The sequence below is a fragment of the Heptranchias perlo genome, chromosome 16, assembly GCF_035084215.1.
Source record: "Heptranchias perlo isolate sHepPer1 chromosome 16, sHepPer1.hap1, whole genome shotgun sequence".
NCBI classification, from domain to species: Eukaryota; Metazoa; Chordata; class Chondrichthyes; order Hexanchiformes; family Hexanchidae; genus Heptranchias; species Heptranchias perlo.
Genome location: NC_090340.1, coordinates 57,653,864 through 57,675,901, shown reverse-complemented (window position 1 = coordinate 57,675,901; position 22,038 = coordinate 57,653,864). Strand labels below are relative to the sequence as shown.

Here is a 22,038-nt window from a genome sequence, read left to right as displayed (position 1 = left end):
CTAAAATCGTATCAGGTTTCTGTAAACAGCATGACAAGCTTTTCCTGTCAACCCTGATAGTCTTTTTGTAAAAAAAAATGTAATTTTACTACACAATAAATCAACGAAATGTTCCTTCATCTGAGATCAAGTGAAATACTTTAGCATTCCAAGGCATTAAAAAAAAACTTTGTGTTCTGTGAATTATCTATTGTGACTGCGCTTTTTCCAAACTCTGCCTGATTAACTTCACTAAGCGATAAAATGGGAGTTGTCTTTTTCACAAGGTCATTTGCTGACTTGAGAGCCCGTTGAGATATCTCTCCTGAGTTGTCGACTCGTTTTATACACAAACAGGGGATCAATTCCCCTTCTTAAGCCCAAATTGTAATGGCCTGTCCTAATCTTCATCATCTTTGACAGGAATAACCCCTGACTCATCCATGAGGCCGGTAAAATCCCAGGACAGTCGATCCCAATTTTTTTTTCCTCCAGTGATTTCCAAGGCTCAACCGACATCTAATAGTCGAAACAATTGGCTGGGCTCGATGGAATGCTGTTCTGGAATTTTCCTAGACGTAGACAACTGACAATTGGACTGAATTTGCCTCCCAAATCTCTTCCGCCAAAACCTTAATTGATCCTCACTTTAGATTCAAAGCAGTACATCCCGGCTATAAGCAATACACGTGCGTCCTGAGTTTAACCATGTGGATAATCTAACAGAGAGCCATTAGCACTGAATAACCCAGACATAAAGAGAGCAGGGCAGATCTGTCTGCCCGACTTCTAGTTACATCTACTGCATATCATTGATTAGACATCGTTCAATCAATTATGGCCTAGCTTTCCTTGCTTGGAGTACATAATCCAACAAGGATCATGCAAATCCCAACGGCTAGGACAGCATGCTGGAGATCATATCATACATCCATGCCAACTATTTAAGGGAGATGCATGATGTTGGTAATGTCTACGGCATTTCCTGTAGTGTTCATGTACAAAGGTTGCCATCCTCTCTTGTTGCCCTGGTGATGCAGAGGCCCAGCAAGGCCTTCATCTTTGGAGATCCAACTTCCTAAACGGTAGAAGCAGAAAATGCTGGAAATACACAACAGGTCAGTCAGCACACGTAAAGAGCAAAATGGCAGTCCTCCAAACTGAAAACTATAAGTCAAGCAATCATTTTCATATCTCTTTTATCGTTTAGTTTTTAGTTCTTATTAACTTGTCTTTTTTCAGATGTCCATGGATTTCCTGAATTTTCGGTTCTCATTTCAGATTTCCAGCGTTTGCATTTTTTTAACTTTTTGCTAAACCGCAGCCATTGGGTGTGAACTTGTGTCGACGATTCTCCATGTGATCTCAACTGTGCTGCCCCAAAGGGAAATCGCAGAGGAACGGCGTGAACCGATTTCTAGGCCTCTATTTCTGAAAGAATTCAGATTCTTGACGGAAAATGTTGTACGGAATAAGCAATTCTCTTTCACATCAGCGAATGAGAGTCTGTTAGAATCAAACAGGCTAAACATCAACCAATTTAATTAAATTCACCCAAAATTCCCCTCAATTCTCTCTCCTCCTCCACTGAGGATGCTGACTCACATGGAGGCATCACGGATAACGATCAGGAGCCCTTGTCAATTTGACTTCTTCCTAGCTGAGGCCAAATGTAAGGGCCCACTGCTGTACAGGCCGGGATCAGCTAACCCAATACAGACTAAGGATTGAACCTGGAACCTGCTGGATCTGTTTAGCTCAGCTGCACAGAGCCTGTAAGGGTACAATTCCCCAATCTCATTGAAACATATAATATTCTGAGGGGGCTTGACAGGGTAGAGGCTGAGAGGTTGTTTCCCATTGCTGGAGAGTCTAGAACTAGGGGACATGGTCTCAGGATAAGGGGTCGGCCACTTAAGACTGAGATGAGGAGGAATTTCTTCACTCAGAGGGTTGTGAATCTTTGGAATTCTCTACCGCAGAGGGCTGTGGATGATGAGTCGTTGAGTACATTCAAGGCTGAGATAGATAGATTTTTGGACTCTAGGGGAAGCAAGGGATATGGGGATCGGGCAGGAAAGTGGAGTTGAGGTTGAAGGTTACCCACGATCTTATTGAATGGCGGAGCAGGCTCGAGGAGCCGTGTGGTCTACTCCTGCTCCTATTTCTTTTGTTCTTAAGAACTAGTTGCTCTCCAGTGGCTCACCCAACAGGACCTTCTTCTCCTGTCAGGATGGACTAGGTAATCTGCTCTTGTGGAATTGGGGCCTACCTTCCACCCACCACAAAGGCGCACCCTTGACCCTGGCTGATATTTCCAGCCTTGGGATCATTTTGGCAGCCAGCCTTTTGGGAAATCCAATTAGAGAAAGGTGGAGATTGACTGTGGCCGAATCCTATCACCAAGTGTTGGCGGGCCATTTTTCCCTGGGTGGGGAGGGAGCCATCACAGTTGGGGGCCCAATCCTGCTCTCAGTAGATGTCTACACATATGGAGGAGTCACGCTTGACTATTCCAGTGCTCTCCTGGCTGGCCTGCCATCTTCCACCCTCCATAAACTTCAGCTCATCCAAAACTCTGCTGCCCGAATCCTAACTCGCATCAAGTCCCGTTCACCCATCGCCCCAGTGCTCGCTGACCTTCATTGGCTCCTTGTCTGGCAACGCCTCAATTTTAAAATTCTCATCCTTGTTTTCATATCCCTACATGGCCTTGCCCCTCCCTATCTCTGTAACCCTCCAAGATCTCTGCGCTCCTCCAATACTGGCCTCTGGTGCACCCCCGATTTTCAATGCTCCACCATTGGCGGCCGTGCCTTCAACTGCCTAGGCCTAAGTCCTGGAATTCCCTCCCTAAACCTCTCCACCTCTCTACCTCTCCTCCATTAAAATGTTCCTTAAAACCTACTTCTTTGACGAAGCTTTTGGTCACCTGTCCTAATATCATAGAATAAACACAAAAAGTTAGCATGCAGGTACAGCAAGCAATTAGGAAGGCAAATAGCATGTTGGCCTTTATTGCAAGGGGGTTGGAGTACAAGAATAAGGAAGTCTTAATACAATTGTACAGGGCTTTGGTGAGACTTCACTGGAGTACCGTGTTCAATTTTTTTTCTCCTTATCTAAGGAAGGATATGCTTGCCTTAGAGGCGGTGCAACAAAGGTTCACTAAATTAATTCCTGGGACGAGAGGGTTGTCCTATGAGGAGAGGTTGAGTAGAATGGGCCTATACACTCTGGAGTTTAGAATAATGAGAGGTGATCTCATTGAAACATATAAGATTCTGAGGAGGCTTGACAGGGTAGCTGCTGAGAAGTTGTTTCCTCTGACTGGAGAGCCTAGAACTAGGGGGCATAGTCTCAGGATAAGAGGCCAGCCATTTAAGACTGATATGAGAAGGAATTTCTCCACAGGCCTCTTTCCAGTTCTGTTTAGCTCAGCTCCACATTGGTTCAAACACTTCTTAGCAATTTTATTGAAGTTGGTTTTTATTTTCAGATCAGTACTTTTTGTCAAGAAAAGCATGATAAAAATAAATGTATAATCTTGTCCTATGACATCATCTGAGGACAAGAGGCAAGTTGTTAAAGCAATGCCTAGCGAGACCTGTCTTTGTATACAGCAGGCTCCCTGTCAGTTCAATAAACATTCACATTGGCAGGATAAAATCTAATTATATCACTGCGCACTCTTTGACCGTCACTAATTAAACACTTCAGAGAAGGAAAAAGCTGCCTCACATTAATTTTTTTCCCAAACGATCTTTTACACTTGTGATTATTTATTTCTAACACACTTTGGAATATATCCACAATCACAAACCGTGTGCAACGCGGAAATTAGACCAAAGGAGAGAAAGGAGCTTTCCCCCTCAACCTAATTTTCTGCTCTGAAGATTAAAGGCCCATTTAACAGAGGTGTTCAAAATGATAAGGGGTTTTGATAGAGTCGATAGGGAGAAATTGTTTCCACTGGCAGGAGAGTCGGCAACCAGAGGACACAGATTCAAAATGATTGGCAAAAATCCAGCGGGTAGATGAGGAGGCATTTTTTTACGCAGCGATTTGTTATGATCTGGAATGCACTGCCTGAAAGAACCAGATTCAATAGTGACTTTCAAAAGGGAATTGGATATAAACTTGAAAAGGAGAAATTTGCAGGGCTATGGGGAAAGAGCAGGGGAATGGGACTAATTGGATAGCTCTTTCAAAGAGCCGGCACAGGCACGATGGGCCTAACGGCCTCCTGCTGTGCTTCATGAATCTATGATTCGAGGATTATCAACAATAACCAATAATCGTGTAGCTATTTTTCGGTCTTCTGTTCATTCTCTGGTTTCAGAGCATCTTTCGCAAAGCTGCTTTCATCGAAGCAACAATACCAGACATTTAAGGAGGTAATTTTAACCTAGCTCACCGGGCAGGAAACCCACGGGATCGGGAGGAATGCCGGATTTACACCCCGCCCAATACTGCTCGCCGTTAAATTCAATGGAGAGTAAAATCGGGCGGGGTGTAAAACCAGCGTTGCACCCGATCCCGTCAGTTTCCCGACGGGCAGGTTAGGTTAAAATTGTCCCCTGAGTCTCTTTCTCTGCTCTTAATGGTTACAGCACATGGTTGTTCCTGGACTTGGCAGCTGGTTGGACGATGAACAGGAATAGTGAGGACTAAGGGTTAGAGAACAGGATGAAGAGCTGTTGAAATCGAACTATAGAAGTGCCACAAATACCCAACTGGTCCATCAACATCTGGAAAGGGCGGATTTGCTTCCAGGTGCTGATGGATTTGTTGCATTTCCAGCATTTTCTGTTTTTATTATGACAGCAACTTGCACGTACACGATGCCTTCAATGCACAAAAATGTCCAAAAGCGCTTCACAGCGGTGTAAGGGAAAATGGAGGCTTAGCCAAAGGAGGAGAGATTAGGAGGCGGTGACCAAAAGCTCAGACAAGGAGGTGTGTTTCGATGAGGGTCTGGAAGGAGGAGAGGGAATTGCAGAGGGAGAGGGCTTTAGGGAGGAAATAAATTACATTTATATTCCACCTTTCACTTCTTCCAGCTGTCCCAAAGTGCTACACAGCCAATGAATTACTTCTGAAGTGTAGTCATTGTTGTTACATGGGCAAATGCAGCATCTAATTAATGCACAGCAAGGTCCCACAAACAGCAATGGGATAAAATGACCAGATAATCTGTTTTTAATGGTGTTGATTGAGAGATAAACATTGGCCAGGACACTAAGGGAACTCCCCTGCTGTTCTAGGAATTGTGCCACAGTATCTTTTACACCCGGTAGGACAGATGGGGCCTCGGTTTAACGTCTCATCTAAAAGATGGCAATTTGACAGTGCAGCGCTCCCTCAGCACTGTACTGTCTAGATTAGGTTCTCAGCTAAAAGCTGGCTTTAAATGTATATCATGGTAATCAAAGGACGAGAGGGCCCATAACCTGAGAGACAGAACTGAAACAGGCGACGCCCCCAAGATGCCAATCTCTCACCATTTATGAGGAAGAAGCTAAGCAAATCCTGCAGAGGGAGGCAATAGAGGGTGTCGGAGACAGGGAAGTGAGAGAACAGCTGCCAACTGTAGGTTCGTCACAAACTTCTGCTTCTCTTCTCATTCAGTGTGTACCCCTCAGCAAACTATATCATGAATCCTCCATGTCACTTCTTCCACTAGGAGAGTATGTGAACTGTACTCCTCAGCAATGTGTTCTAACCCCTCTTCCTCTATTAGATGTGCCAGAGAGGAGCCAGGCTCCTGTGCTTCCCGCTTTACCAGCACTTACATCAAGTTACATCGAAGCTACAGCACAGAAACAGGCCATTCGGCCCAACTGGTCTATGTCGGCGTTAATGCTCCACTAGAGCCTCCTCCCTCCCTACTTCATCTAACCCTATCAGCATAACCTTCTGTTCCTTTCTCCCTCATGTGCTTAACTAACTTCCCCTTAAATGTATCTATGCTATTTGGCTCAACTATGCCTTGTGGTAGCAAGTTCCACATTCTTACCACTCTTTGGGTAAAGAAGTTTCTCCTGAATTCCTTATTAGATTTACTAGTGACTATCTTATATTTATGACCTCTAGTTTTGGACTCCCCCACAAGTGGAAACATTTTCTCAACACCTACCCAATCAAACCGTTTCATTACCTTAAAGACCTCTATCAGGTCACCCCTCAGCCTTCTCTTTTCTAGAGAAAAGCACCCCAGTCTGTTCAGGCTTTACTGATTAGTATATCCTCCCAATTCTGGTATCATTGGAAATATATCGCCATTCCTTCATCGTCGCTGGGTCAAAATCCTGGAACTCCCTCCCTAACAGCACTGCGGGAGAACCTTCACCACACGGACTGCAGCGGTTCAAGAAGGCGGCTCACCACCACCTTCTCAAGGGCAATTAGGGATGGGCAATAAATGCCGGCCTCGCCAGCGACGCCCACATCCCATGAACGAATAAAAAAAATCAGCCTTGTGAACAAATTGAGATAACATCATCGCTCCCCATTCTCTCTCGCATGCACGCCCGCCAAAACAACATCCCGGGGGGGGGGGGGGGGAGGGGGGGTTGTGGAGTTAGCGAGAGGCGAGTGCACTGGACAACAAGCAGAGCTGCTGGTGGGCCATTAGGAGGAAGCTGTTTCCCCCCTCCTCTCCCACGCAACCCCCTCCCACCACCGACTGACTGAACAGCCCAGGGATTCAGAGCTGAGAGCTCAGAGCTTTTAAAAGAAGGATACTTGCAAAGCATCGAGTGTATGTGAAGGCACTGTGTCAGACAGAGAGCTGCAAAGGGAGGATCAAGTGGAGGGGTCCACTAGCCATGTGTGCAGTAGAATGCTGGATTTATTTAATATCTCTGCCAAACCTTCATCCTCCACAATTAGACTCCCTTCTTCATCCCCGCGCATTTGTATCCTCTCTTTAATTATTCTCTTTTTGATACGCTTATGAAAGCCCTTACTAGTTGCTTTTATATTATCTTTTTTTCATATTCACTTCTAATCTCCCTTTTCATCTCCCAACTATGCTTTCGATAGTCCTCATCACTTTCTTCAGTATCATAAGTTCTAGTTTTAGGTGTTGCCTTTCACGATGAAGGGCTTGCAGCTGAAAGCAGTAGATAAACGTGCGGGAACGATCGGGGATTTTTATTTCAGGCTTCTGTACTTGTAGTGCCTGAGGAAGCGGGTGGAAAAGCCAATATTCCTCATGGCGCTGGGGTGGACTTTACATTCAGTCCATCCCCATGGGAGAACAGCAAGTGACCAGCACTGTTGGAGTTGGTCATTTAGGTTTCTGTTTGTCACTGCCTGTAAAGGGGTGGGTGCAACTACAACTTGCATTTATTTAGCACCTTTAACGTAGCAAAACGTCCCAGGGCGCTTCACAGGAGCGATTATCAGACAAAATTTGACACCGAACCACATAAGGAGATATTAGGACGCGGTGACCAAAAGCTTGGTCAAAGAGGTGGGTTTTAAGGAGCGTCTTGAAGGAAGGGAAGTAGAGAGGCGGAGAGGTTTAGGAAGGGAATTCCAGATTATGAGTCCTCCGGAGAAAATAGAGCCACCTTGTTCACCGTCCGGTACCGTCGCCGGAGTTGGGAGCTGTGATCAATGGAGCTGAGCGGTAAGTGCAACATTATCAGGACATCAGGCAGCACAGACCCTCCAGGGAGTTTCAGATCTGTTCAATCAGGGCTGCTAAATGCCCAGTGGTTCCCATCTGGCAAGAGCAAAGAGAATGTTTGGTCCACGGGAGTCATGTTTGCGCCGTGCCCACACTGCGTCCCCCCTACCCCCGCTCCAATTGCCTCCTCCTGGGACTTACCTGAGGGCCTCTGCCAGTGGGGCAGGTGACTCTTTGTTCGGGAGCCGTGCCCGTGGAGCTGTGACCAGCGCTGGAAGCTCGCGCCGAGTACGCTGATGAGGCCGGAGGACCGATTTCCATTGATCCTCGGGCCCCTCGGTTTGGGCGCGCGCTGATCGCAATCATCAAGAACCATGAGACATCAAGGAGCAAATCACAAGCCTATGGAGGGACCACATGGCCTACTCCTGCTCCTATTTCCTATGTTCTTACATGACGGCTGGTGCTAAATATGGAAGAATGTCTCAGTGTGGGGCGGAAAGAAGTGTGGCTCTGAGATTTCGGGTTGAGGAGCGAGGGTGGGGGCAGGGTGAAGGGAGCTTTATTTGCACCTGGTTGTGCTATACCAGACCAAGGAGTGCCCGATGCTAACGCCAGGCGCCCAAAATGGCAAGTGTTCCAGTCCCCCAGCGCTAACCTCCCCTCACCTTGAGGAGCTCAAAAAAAAATCTGACTGAGTGCTCGGTTACTCATAGCCAGAGACTCCGGGAGCTGGCATGTGTGTTTATAGCCGCTGCCAGTCTCATGGCTGCCACTGCAGGGTCCCGGGAATACCGCCTCCAGGACTGATTCCCCACTTTGCTGAAGAGCAGCGGCCATTTCATTTACATCACAGCCCCTGGCTGCCAAAAATTAGAGCTGTCATCAAGAGAACAGTGTGGCCAGCCTCTCAAACCTAAACCCCACCCGCAGGGCTACAACGGTATCCGTTGACGTGAATCTGTAAGATTTATTTTTGTTGATGTAAATACTCGAGTTGCCTGAAATTCAATCCGTAGTTACGCCTAGCAATGGGCCTGATACTTCAGCGAGTTTCCCCCTCGCAACGGATATGACAGCTGTAGCAGTCTTACACATCACGTAGATGGATGGGAGAGGGAGAGGAGGGGGAGCACTGCGGCAGTTAATTCCCTTGCAGTCTTAGAAAAATGACCACCATCCTCACCTTTGTAAATATTGTACGAATCCTGTCACTGTTCACGTGAATTTATCACTTCAATACCTTGTAGTTCATTAAACGCTGGAGTCCAGGCAGCCAGAATGTAAATGTCATCCATTGTACCTCTCCCCAGAGCAAAAAGAGTTTAATGAGAAAAGGCAAATTGAAAAGTCATATTATATGCCTGGTCGCTGTGCAAACGTCATCGTGGTTTAGTCCACTGCCGGCATGCATGGGCACCCTGGTAATGACTTTCGTGTCTAAGTTCTGATTGAGCATTAGATGAGGGCAATTCAACAATGTTTGAATACTAATGAGGACCTGAAGCTAATCAACCAGATGTGTAATTAAACATTTAAAAACAGCAAAGAGCCTGCGTGGGCCAAGTGGCCTCACCATAAAACCCATCTGTAAAAACAATCTCTCCGGTGCAGCAGCAACAACAACAACTTGCATTTATATAGCGCCTTTAACATAGTAAAACATCCCAAGGCGCTTCACCGGAGCGATTTCAGACAAAATTTGACACTGAGCCACATTAAGAGATATTACGACAGGTGACGAGAAAGGTTTTAAGGAGCGTCTTAAAGGAGGGGAGAGAGGTAAAGAGGCAGAGAGGTATGGGGAGGGAATTCCAGAGCTTAGGACCTAGGCGGCTGAAGGCACGGCCGCCAATGGTGGGGCGAAGGAAATTGGGGATGAGCAAGAGGCCAGAATTGGAGGAGCGCAGAGAGATCACGGGAGTTTGAAGAGCTGGAGGAGGTTACAGAGATACGGAGGGGCGAGGCCACGGAGGGGTATGAACACAAGGATGAGAATTTAAAAATTGAGGCATTGCCCACCGGGAGCCAATGTAGCTCAGCGAGCACAGGGGCGATGGACTTCTAACCAGTCACGATGGAAGAGTAACCCAACTGCCCATAGTTCCTCCGCTTGATCAACTTGAGCAATAGTAGCAAAAGGAATGTCACCAAGAGTCCTAAACAATGTGGCAGTTGTGATTCCCCTGTGGGCTTTTTTCACGTTATAGATTTTTAATTTCTAAAGAAATGTTCAACAGAATATTATCATTGGCTTACAGTCAACGGCAGCAAAAAAAAAATTGGCAGTGAGATGATAATCCTCCATTATAAATTGCTCTCTTTTGAAGTCTTCAAAACCCAAGCTGGTAGATGTATTGTACAGCTGAAATGTACCAATCATTAAAGTCCCATAATGAAGGAGTGCAATATGTTTGAGGCTGACAAGTCGTCAGTCACAAGAAGAATGGGCTGTGTTGTGAGATGGAGTGGGGGGGAGGGGTGGGGGTGTTGTTTGTTTGAACTTGGAAGAGTTTGAAGCCATGATGAAGATAACCAGCCTGAATATTATGGTCTTCACCTGCTTGGTTTTGCATCAGACACTCCAATTCTCGACTGGGCTGTTTGTAAGTCCCAAAAATATAAACCAGATGGCAAAAATTTTGTTTTATTAAGATATAAATCTATTTTCCCCCACTTTTCTATTTTATCTTGTGGAAGGTTTGGTTGTAGAAGTTTCCAATTAATTTTTATCATTAGAAAATGTGAGACAGGAAGCCCAATTCCAGTCCTATACTGTTCCCCTGCGCAGTTTGGGACTCGGCAAAAATGATGATTAATTTATTACTTTCTAACCTGCAGTACCCATAGATCCATGCGCAAGGGAGCAGAATGTTGTAGAAGATCATTTCACGATCACACATTCAATCACCATCACACGAGAGGACACCACCCACCAGGTGCACGGTTCATACTCCTGTGACTCGGCCAACGTTGTCTACCTCATACGTTGCAGGAAAGGATGCCCCAGAGCATGGTACATTGGCGAGACCATGCAGACGCTGCGACAACGGATGAACGGACACCGCACAACAATCGCCAAACAGGAGGGTTCTCTCCCTGTCGGGGAACACTTCAGCAGTCATGGACATTCATCCACCGACCTTCGGGTAAGCGTACTCCAAGGCGGCCTTCGAGACACACGACAACGCAAAATCGTCGAGCAGAAATTGATAGCCAAGTTCCGCACCCATGAGGACGGCCTCAACCGGGATCTTGGGTTCATGTCACACTACACGTAACCCCACCAGCGAACAAATGTTATCTGTTTTTAATATAACGGGTCATTGACTGTCTTCCTTATCTCTCTCACTCTCTTTTTTTGGGGGTTTGTATATTCGGTGGCCTTTTTAGGTGACACCTTTCTGTCTGCTCACTGTGATTGCCTTGGCAACGGGCAGTAATCACCAGGCATTGTTCTGTGATCTTAAAATGCGAAGGATTCGAAAATGTCATTTCCACACCGCCTGAGGAAGGGAAAAGCCCCCGAAAGCTTGTGGGATTAAAAATAAAATTGTTGGACTATAACTTGGTGTTGTAAAATTGTTTACAATTGTCAACCCCAGTCCATCACCGGCATCTCCACTTCATTTGATGAGGGGAAGCATTTAGATGTAGAGGAAAAGTTACCTGACATATGTTACTACTCCGCTCCTTCTGTTATCATCAACTCTTCTCCCCCCACCTCCGCCAACACACTTTCCCCTCATCGTTTAAAGGCACTGCAACATGTTGAGATACAATTCCACCCCCCAATACTTTGCCCAATTGGTTATTCGCTTATGTGTGCGCGTCAAGATGGTGAAATGAAAAGAAGAAAGAATTTGTAGAACTCAAGACATCCCAAAGTGCGTCACAACCAATTTATTATTTTTGAAATGTAGCCACTGTTGTTGGGGAGGCCAGCATGACAAGCCAATTATCACACAGCGAAGACCCACAAACAGCAAATGAGCTGAATGACCAGTTAATGTGTTTTTGGTAGTGTTGGCTGAGGGAGTAATGTTGGTCAAGACAATGGGAGGTCTTCCTCCTCTTCTTTGAATTATGCCATGGGATCTTTTACATTCGCCTGAACAGACAGACCGGGCCTCAGTTTAACAATTTCATCCAAAAGACGGGTGAGAAATAGGATAGACAAATAAGGGAATATTGCAGGTGATCCTGATCTTGTCCTCATCCAAAATCAAGTTCACATACATTCAGCCTTCAGCGGGAGTCATTACTTAGCAACCAGCAGTTGGGAACATTGACCAGTTTCCTCCCCCCCTACCCCCCCCTTGCCCCGTGGGCACTGAGGTCAACTGTAATGCCCTACCACAGAGATCAGTTAACTCAGCACATATCTGGTGTCATTCTTGGACCTTCCTAGTCTGAATGACACAGTTCCATACCAGACAGTGTGTTTACTCATTTAGCCATTGGGAGAGCTCACAACTATTTTTTAATATGAGTCACTTTCTATTTTGCTCACCTTCTATCTTCAAGATGGCTGACAGTCTGTCCCTGGGTCTCTATAACTGTTTAATGGGAGGTTGCATGAGAGTATTTATTGGGGGTTGACATAACGCCCAGATTCCTTTCCTTCCTCTGACTAGGTCTGAATTTGCACGCAACCACTCTGGCAAAGAAAGGGGCTCAATGGGGTTTTCTCTGCGAAGAAAAAAAAAGACAAAGAATGGGGTCGGGTGTAAACGTGAATGAGGGAGATCAATGCTGGGAGGTTAGTGTAACGGTTAATGTCAACTGTGACAAAGTGGTAGCAGTCTTGCCTCTGAGTCAGAGGTTGTGGGTTCAAGTCCCACTCCAGAGACTTGAGCACACAATCTAGGTTGACACTTGAGTGCAGTACTGAGGGAGTGCTGCACTGTCAGAGGTGCTGTCTTTTGGATGAGATATTAAACTGCCCTCTCAGGTAAACGTAAAAGATCTCATGGCACTATTTTGAAGACAAGCAGGGGAGTTCACCCCTGGTGAATAGTGACCTTGGCCAATATTTATTTAGGATCAAGCATGAAGAATTGCCATTTGGATCATACCAAAGGAACCATATCCCAACAAAGGGTTAATGCTCGCAGGAGACAAGGGGAGAAAATTGCTGAGAAAAAGAAAGAAAAACAGTGCGCATTTATGTGTTTCTCTACAAGAAGGAATGTCCCTTTCATTTCCCACCAATCAGCCTGGTCATTAAAACAGGATACATTGTTGAAGTTTAACAGAAAACACAATATTGTGTTAACGGTAAGAATTTAATTCAACAGAGCACCATACATGTAAGCTGACAATACGTTGACTTACAACAATGATGGAGATATATCAGCGCTGGAGCAAGATGTCAACCCACTGGTAACTTGACAATGTAGGAAAAAAACCTAAGTAGTTTATTACTAAGAGACATGGCAGAGAAAGTCCAGGGAATATCACATTTTCAAATATATCTGGGTTTACATCAAATTCTTTGGTCCCTTGAACACAGCAGTTTAAATGTAGATTAACCATCACTTGTAGGACCAAGGTTGCTGGAGCATGCATCAGGCTATGGGAAAACTGTTGCTCATTGATACCCAAGTAAGAGAGAATTGGCTTGCTTTATGTTGCACCTTTCATGTCCTCAGGATGTCCCAAAGTGCTTCACATGCAATTACTTTTTTTTCGGAGCATAGTCCATCCACCACCTTAAACATTCACCCCCTTCACCACCGGCGCACCGTGGCTGCAGTATGTACTGTTCACGGGGATGCACTGCAGCAACTCGCCACGGCTTCTTCAACAGCACCTCCCAAACCCGCGACCTCCACCACCTCAAAGGACAAGGGCAGCAGGTGCACGGGGACACCACCACCTCTAAGTTCATCTCCAAGTCACGCACCATCCCGAATTGGGCATATATCGCCGTTCCTTCATCGTCGCTGGGTCAAAATCCTGGCACTCCCGACCTAACGGCACTGTGGGAGCACCTTCACCACACGGACTGCAGCGGTTCAAGAAGTCGGCCCACCACCACCTTCTCAGGGGGCAAGTAAGGGTGGGCAATAAATGCTGGCCTTGCCAGCGACATCACGAGAAAGAATTTTTTAAAAATTATGCAACAGCCAATTTGCATGCAGCAAAGTTTTGCAAACAGCAAATGAGATCAGTAACTGGACAATTTATTTTTGGTGATGTTGTTCGAGGGGTGAATGTTGGCCAAGAAGCCCAGAAGAACTCACCGCTCTTTCAACAGTGCCGTTGTTACCTGTTACATTCATCAAAATAGGCAGAGACCTTAATCTCCTGTATCATCTAAAAGATGGCACATCCAACAACACAGCACCCCTCAGTATTGCACTGAAATAAATACCATATTTGCAAGCCCTTGAACCTGCTGAGTCAGAAATAAGAGTATTACAAAACAGGAGAAGGCATTTTTGTGTTCCCAGCAACTTCTAGAGTCCAGTTTAAGAGACATCTGTCCTTGTTACTGCTATCTGCCGCCCAATATTCAAAAAAAAATCCCTTTCAAAGATCCAGATCAAAATACAAACAGTGTGTGGTCACTAAGCTTAGTTTAATATCCTTGAGACTACCCTTGCTGAAATCTGCTAATTTAACACAGACCAGGGACCCTTCATAGTTCAACTATTCACTAAATAAACTCACAAAGCGAACAGGGAAGTTTACTTTAACTTTCTCATTGCAGTGACAGGAATCTAACTGTAATCAGAAATTAAACTACTTTAGAGAGCAAAGTTGAACGATTCTCTCAGCAGAGTTAAACGCTGAGACAGACATTAGCAGGCAGTCTCGTAATGTGCCTTATAAATCATGCTGTCATCGCCAAGCCAAGGAAATGTCAACTTGCGAAGTGAGATAACCTGTTATCTCGTCCCCAAATGCATAGCTTTCCCCTACCATTAATTAGCACCTCATCGGCTGATAAAACTAAGAGCATACCAATATCCTAGGAGGGATAATTACTGCACTCAGGACAAAACCATTGAAGAAATGTTATTTTACATCAACTAACCTGCCAACTCATCATTTCAATCTTAATGCTAGATCCCGTTTATATGATTTATGGGGTTTTTTTTCAGCTTGTCTCAGTTGGTAGCACCTGAGTCAGAAGGTTGTGGATTCAAAGCCTTTTCCAGAACGTGAGCATGTCATCTAGGCTGACACTTTAGTGCAGTAATGCAGGTATACTGCATTGTCAAAGGTACCGTCTTTCAGATGAGACATTAAACCGAGGCCCCGTCTGCCCTCTCAGGTGGATGTAAAAGGTCCCACGGCATTATTCAAAGAAGAGCAGGGGAGTTCTCCTGGTACCTCGCTCAACTAACACTACCTAAAATACATTAAGTGATGGTTCATCTAATTTTCCGCTTGTGGGATTGAACTTTGCAAGCTGGCTGCCGTGTTTGTCTACAAAGAAACAGTAACTACAGCTCAAAATGTAATTCTGAACTGGCTGGGACGTTTTTCTCTAGAAAGGAGAAAACTGAGATATGACCTGTTGGAGATCTTTAAAATCATGAAGGGGTTTGATAGGGTAGATGTAGAGAAGATGTTTCCACTTATGGGGGAGTTCAAAACTAGAGGCCATAAATATAAGATAGTCACTAATAAATCCAATAAGGAATTCAGGAGAAACTTCTTTACTCGGAGAGTGGTGAGAATGTGGAACTCGTTACGATGTGGAGTAGTTGAGGCGAATAACATAGATGCATTTAAGGGGAAGCTAGATAAGTACATGAGGGAGAAAGGAATAGAAGGATATGTTGACAGGGTGAGATAAAGTAAATAGAGTGGGAGGGGGTTGCCGTGGAACATAAATACCAGCGTAGACCTGTTGGGCTAAATGGCCTATTTCTGTGCTGTAAATTCTATACAATTCACTGAATGTAATTCTTTGTGAAATCCTGAGGATGTGATAAGGCACTATATAAATGCTCGTTCTTTCTTGCTTTGTATATCCATTAATAACATTTTGTTTCTGACTCAGAGGCTTTGGGGGAATTGTTCTCTGTGATCCTTCCCGAAATTGGGAGAATGAGGGAAAATTTGCAAAATTTATTTTTGGTAGTGTTAGTTGAGAGGGGCATGTTGGCTAGGCTACTGGGATAACTCCCTGCTCTCCTTTGAAATGTGCCATGGAATCTTTTACAGGGAAACAGGTCAGTGTTGGGATAGGTAGAAGTCCCATCCCGCTGGGAGTCCGGCCTGGTGAGAAGAATCCCAACATTTGTGTCACGCTGGCTCATGTGAAGGAAAGGTTCAGCTATCGTCTCATCATTGCCTTCATGACACTCAAACGTAAGATATCACTTATTCTTCCATTTGACACCATTCTCAGGAGGCAAAAACAACTCAGAGGGTTCCTGCCACTGAAAATCATTACATTGGAACAGTAGCTGAACCATTTCTTCACATGAGCCAGTGTGACATTGGAACACATGCAGTAAGTGTTGCAGTGGTCTTTTTTTAATCTGACTTTTTTTCTCAACTTCACTTGAAAATCGTGACTCGCACCAGGATGGGGTTCTATACCGATGCTAATTCGTTCTTCAATTGGCCATTTTTCATGTGCGATCTAGCCAGCGATCTAACCTAATTTTAAGTTAACCCACCGGGCGGGTTCGAGTCAGAGGTCCGTTTTACACCCTGGCTCGATTTTACTCTCCAGTGACTTCAACGGAGAGTAAAATCGGGCGGGAATTAAAACCAAAAGCTGCCCGTTTCCCGCCAGGTGGGTTAGGTTAAAACGACCCCCTGAGTTGTCAATAAGTTATCTGAGCATGGAAGCAACACAGTTGAGTCCGAAATCCATCCTTTCCAGCAGAGGTCAATGGATAGTGATTAGGAGCGGGAAATTCCCGCTGATCCTTCTCACTCTTAAAACAGGAACACTGAGACCAAAAGTAGAGTTCCGACTGCTCCGGTTATTATCTAATCCACTACAGACAGGGGATCGGACCTGGGATCTTCCTGATCTGTACGATTCAGCTCCACACTCGGCTGTGCTCTTAACAACGGAGTAGAAGGTGTTTTACTGAGGCGCATCAGTTGCCTCAATCAGAAAACGGCATTATGTTCACGTGCAAAGGATTCAGTATCTATTGGAGTATCTTCTCCAGTTTTGGTCACTAAGGTACAAGGGAGACATTCACTCCTTGGAGGTGATGAGAGAAAAGGCATGAGTTCATGAAGGAAAACTGGGAAAGACTTTCAAAGATGGTAACTAAGAGGTGAATACAAAAAGTAAAATAATATAAAATAAGGTAAATCCAGAACACTACTTTAAATTAAACCAGGACGGTAGGACAAAGGGAGCACAATTCAAACTGGCACAAGGAAAGTCTAGGACTGATTTCAGAAAATTCTTCTTCATGTGAAAAGTGATCAACATGTAGAGCAGACTTCTGGGTATCGTGAGTTGTGAGGAGGATGCAAAGAGGCTTAAAGGCGATTTCGACAAGTTGAGTGAGTGGGCAAATACATGGCAGATGCAGTATAATGTGGATAAATGTGAAGTTATCCACTTCGGAATGAAAAACAGAAAGGCAGAGTATTATTTAAATGGTGATAGATTGGGGAATGTTGATGTACAAAGGGACCTGGGTGTCCTTGTACACCAGTCACTGAAAGCAAACATGCAGTTGCAGCAAGCAGTTAAGTAGGCAAATGTTATGTTGGCCTTCATTGCAAGAGGATTTGAGTATAGGAGCAAGGATGTCTTACTGCAGTTACACAGGGCCTTGGTGAGACCACACCTGGAGTATTGTATGCAGTTTTGGTCTCCTTACCTAAGAAAGGATTTACTTGCCTTAGAGGGAGTGCAGCGAAGGTTCACCAGACTGATCCCTGGGATGGCAGGACTGTCGTATGAGGAGAGATTGGGTCGACTAGGCCTGTATTCACTCGAGTTCAGAAGAATGAGAGGGGTTCTCATTGAAACATATAAAATTCTGACAGGGCTAGACAGACTGGATGCAGGGAGGATGTTTCCCCTGGCTGGGGGGGTCCAGAACGAGGGGTCACAGTCTCAGGATACGGGGTAGGACATTTAGGACTGAGATGAGGAGAAATGTCTTCACTCAGAGGGTGGTGAACCTGTGGAATTCTCTACCACAGAAGGCTGTGGAGGCCAAGTCACTGAATATATTTAAGAAGGAGCGAAATAGATTTCTAGATACAAAAGGCATCAAGGGGTATGGGGAGAGAGCAGGAATATGGTATTGAGATAGAGGATCAGCCATGATCATTTGGATGGCGGAGCAGACTCGAAGGACTGAATGGCCTACTCCTGCTCCTATTCTCTATGTTTCTATGTATAACAGTTGGAGACAAAATCCTGAAATCGTTTAAAAGACCCATGGATGCTGTGATGGAGAGATGGTAGTTTCCTTCTGGGTGGATGAGCTAAGATGGGCCGACTGACTGACTGACCCCACGTCCATCCACTCTATGACTGTTTTAAAGGGACACTATCTACATGAAAACATTTTAGCAAAAATTTCTTTCACTTTTTTGCAAACACGCAATGCAAGGTATTTTTTTTATTCGTTCATGGGATGTGGGCGTCGCTGGCAAGGCCAGCATTTATTGCCCATTCCTAATTGCTCTTGAGAAGGTGATGGTGAGCTGCCTTCTTGAACAACTGCAGTCCGTGTGGTGACGGTTCTCCCACGGAGCTGTTAGGAAGGGAGTACCAGGATTTTGACCCAGCGACGATGAAGGAACGGCGATATATTTCCAAGTCGGGATGGTGTGTGACTTGGAGGGGAATGTGCAGGTGGTGTTGTTCCCATGTGCCTGCTGTCCTTGTCCTTCTAGGTGGTAGAGGTCGCGGGTTTGGGAGGTGCTGTCGAAGAAACCTTGGCGAGTTGCTGCAGTACATCCTGTGGATGGTACACACTGCAGCCACGGTGCGCCGGTGGTGAATGGAGTGAATGTTTAGGGTGGTGGATGGGGTGCCAATCAAGTGGGCTGCTTTGTCCTGGATGGTGTCGAGCTTCTTGAGTGTTGTTGGAGCTGCACTCATCCAGGCAAGTGGAGAGTATTCCATCACACTCCTGACTTGTGCCTTGTAGATGGTGGAAAGGCTTTGGGGAGTCAGGAGATGAGTCACTCGCCACAGAATACCCAGCCTCTGACCTGCTCTTGTAGCCACAGTATTTATGTGGCTGGTCCAGTTAAGTTTCTGGTCAATGGTGACCCCCAGGATGTTGATGGTGGGGGATTCGATGATGGTAATGCCGTTGAATGTCAAGGGGAGGTGGTTAGACTCTCTTGTTGGAGATGGTCATTGCCTAGCACTTGTCTGGCGTGAATGTTACTTGCCACTTATCAGCCCAAGCCTGGATGTTGTCCAGGTCTTGCTGCATGCGGGCATGGACAGCTTCATTATCTGAGGGGTTGTGAATGGAACTGAACACTGTGCAATCATCAGCGAACATTCCCATTTCTGACCCTATGATGGAAATATGATAAATTGCGTCAAATAATTCTACACATCATAGCCACATGATGATATCATAATACAGACGGTGCACAGCCTTTCCCCCTTCTCCATACAAAGAGAGGTTTGCCAAACACTTTTAAAGGGGAATCGGCATACAATCCTAAGTGTAATGGTGGAAGATATCAGTGAACTTACAGTGAACTGTCATTATTGTACTTACCGCTTTTTGGAGTAGACAGGAAAAGACATTGGGGATCCCATGTGGTCTCCAGTCTGATATATGGTTATGGGTAATTATTGGTCTCATGGCACTCACGGTATGTATAAGGGTTCAGATCTTGGCTCAGGACAGGCTTATGGAGATTGCCTTTTGCTGTGAATACAAGTGAAAAATGTTGGGATAATTGTAATAAGCATAATTATAGCAAGTACCCTTAGCTATCTAACCACTAGCTGTGTTTCTCACTGATGGAAGTAGCCATGTTTTTGTTAAATATAATTTATTAGTTTAGGCTCCAAACCGAAGCTTAACTTCCATTCAAAGTTGTAATGCTGGTTAATGAGTCCTACAAAGAAGATTAAATGTGTGGGAGGTTTAATTACTATCACAATTTAAGAACAAATTAAGTGTAATTGCTATTAATCTGAATCTGTTTCTTCCTACACATCTTTTAAAGCAATGTCTCAATATTTAACACTAATTTAAAACACCAATGCTGTCCATACTATTCATGGTGTCATACTGACATTCCAGCGTGACAGTAACTGGAGTGAAGTACTCAAAAAAAAAATCACTTTTAACCCTTGGTATGCTTCGTCCTTCTTCTGTATTGCTTCCTGTTTTCTCCTCCCAGTTTTCTCTCGTCCTCTCCTGAAGGTGCTGACTCTTCACTGAGGCATGGTCCTGCGGTCACAGGCCATCCTATGGTACCATGCGGAAGTGATCGTCACGTGTCAGCCTGCGCAGCGAGCGCTGGAAAGGTGCCTGACCATCCTGTCCTGACCCGAGGTCCATGCTCATCCGCATTCTGGCAGGGCTCACAGGATAGCGATCAGAAGTGGGAATGCTGCTGCCACCTTTGTTGAGGTTAGCTGACTCAGCTTAGTCTCAGATCGAGGGACAGAGTTTCCACTTTGGGCGCAATCGAGAAATCGCGCCCGAAATTGCGCTGTTTAGGTTACAGTTCAAGTTTCCGCTAAGATGTATTTGCACAATCACAAACGTAAAATCTTCCATGAACCAGTGCAATCAGGCAGCGTAATAGAACGTAATTGTTTCTTTTTTCTTTGCATGAAAAACTATTCTTTGATGTATTTAAGAGTGGTAACCTGGTGCAGTTTTATTAATACAGCTTGAAAGTGGGTTTATCACAAAAAATAAGCATTTTTAATAAGGGTGTCCCGTCCTCCACCTGTGAGTAACCTGATTATCACTGAAAATTACTTTAAAAAAACGATACTGAACCATTTACTACTTTCATTGGTGTACACTAGACGGTTTCTTAGTAAGTTAAATACTTTTTGATATGTAAAAACTTTTAAAACGTGCCTACTAGTGCCCGTGCGCCTAAGAAAATGAGCGCAATTTGAAGGGCCTTCCCGAACCACGCAATCGGCGGAAACTCGCAATGTCGAGCTGGGGGTGGGGCCAGTTCTGTGGGCGGGGCCCGATCCGGGGCGAATTGAATCTTAAACCAGCGTAAAAGATCGCGGAAAACTCGAAAGTAAGTGGTTTTTGACGTAACTTACTTACGTTTAAAGTCCCCGGTCTTTTGGGCTGGTTCAGCCGATTGCGCTGGAATCTGGGCGCAAAACTAACGGAAACTCTACCCCCCGAATCTGGGACATTGCCGGTCTCAGTTTCAGACCGGGCACTGCAGCTCCCACCGGGGGAGCAGTTTGTGGAGCATTTTTGCATATCAGGAATTGACCCAGTTGCCACTTCACTGTTCTGGGGTTTGATCAGTGAAGAGCAAACGTTTTTAAAGCTGCCCCCCTTTCAAAAAGGTTGGTAGGGGGCAGAGGAAGAAGAACGAAGGTGTATTAAAATTCAGGTTCTTTAGAGAAATAAGTTAGAGAAGAATAGATTAGGTTAGATTAGATGGAGGAAAAAGTAAAATTTATATTATAAATCCATCCATCTGAACCACCAGAAGAGGCAGACATGGCCCAGTTTAATTTCCAATGTGAAAAGCAGCACCTTTGACAATGCAGCACTCCCTCAGCAATGCACTGAAATGTCAGCTTAGGTTATGTGCCAAATACAGCACCAAGATTTCTTATTTCCTCTCAGGTTTTTGAGCAAAGCATACCTTCAAATCAAAGTGAGCAAAATGTCAAATGATGCAGTGTCCGGAGAATTTAAAATGGTGACCGTTTGTTTGGTTCTTCTCAGTGCTTGAGAAAATCTGGCTGTGGCGTTTAACTACATTAAGCTGATGGAATGGATGTGTTTACCATAAAACATGGGATGGAGTTTACTGAAGGAAATGGAATGGATGTGTCAGTCAGAAAATGTGGATTGACACATGTCCAATTATAGCAAAGCATCATGTTTTTATATTGCTGTTCCAGTATCCATTATAGGAATGTAGGAACTGGAACATAGGAACAGGAGTAGGCCATTCAGCCCCTCGTGCCTGCTCCGCCATTTGATAAGATCATGGCTGATCTGTGATCTAACTCCATATACCTGCCTTTGGCCCATATCCCTTAATACCCTTTATTGATAGATTTTTGTTTGGAGTAGGCCACTCAGCCCCTCGAGCCTGTTACACCATTCAATTAGATCATGGGTTCTTATCAGTCATTTTGAAGTAGCACATCTACTTGCTGTACCAATTTGTTTAGCAACCACAGCCCCGATTTTAACCTAACCCGGCCAGTGGGAAAGGGACAGGTTTGGGTCGATGCCATTTTACACCCCGCCCGATTTTACACA

At 45.1% G+C, this 22,038-nt stretch overlaps 1 long non-coding RNA gene across 1 annotated transcript; it reads right to left on the bottom strand.

The window, feature by feature from the left end:
* Window positions 1–4,578: 4,578 nt before the first annotated feature.
* LOC137333383 (uncharacterized) lies at window positions 4,579–21,488 on the bottom strand. The gene is made up of 3 exons (XR_010965890.1): window positions 21,410–21,488; window positions 19,318–19,470; window positions 4,579–4,649 (listed from the first exon to the last, which is right to left on the bottom strand). It is a non-coding gene; the product is annotated as an uncharacterized lncRNA (long non-coding RNA).
* Window positions 21,489–22,038: the final 550 nt, after the last annotated feature.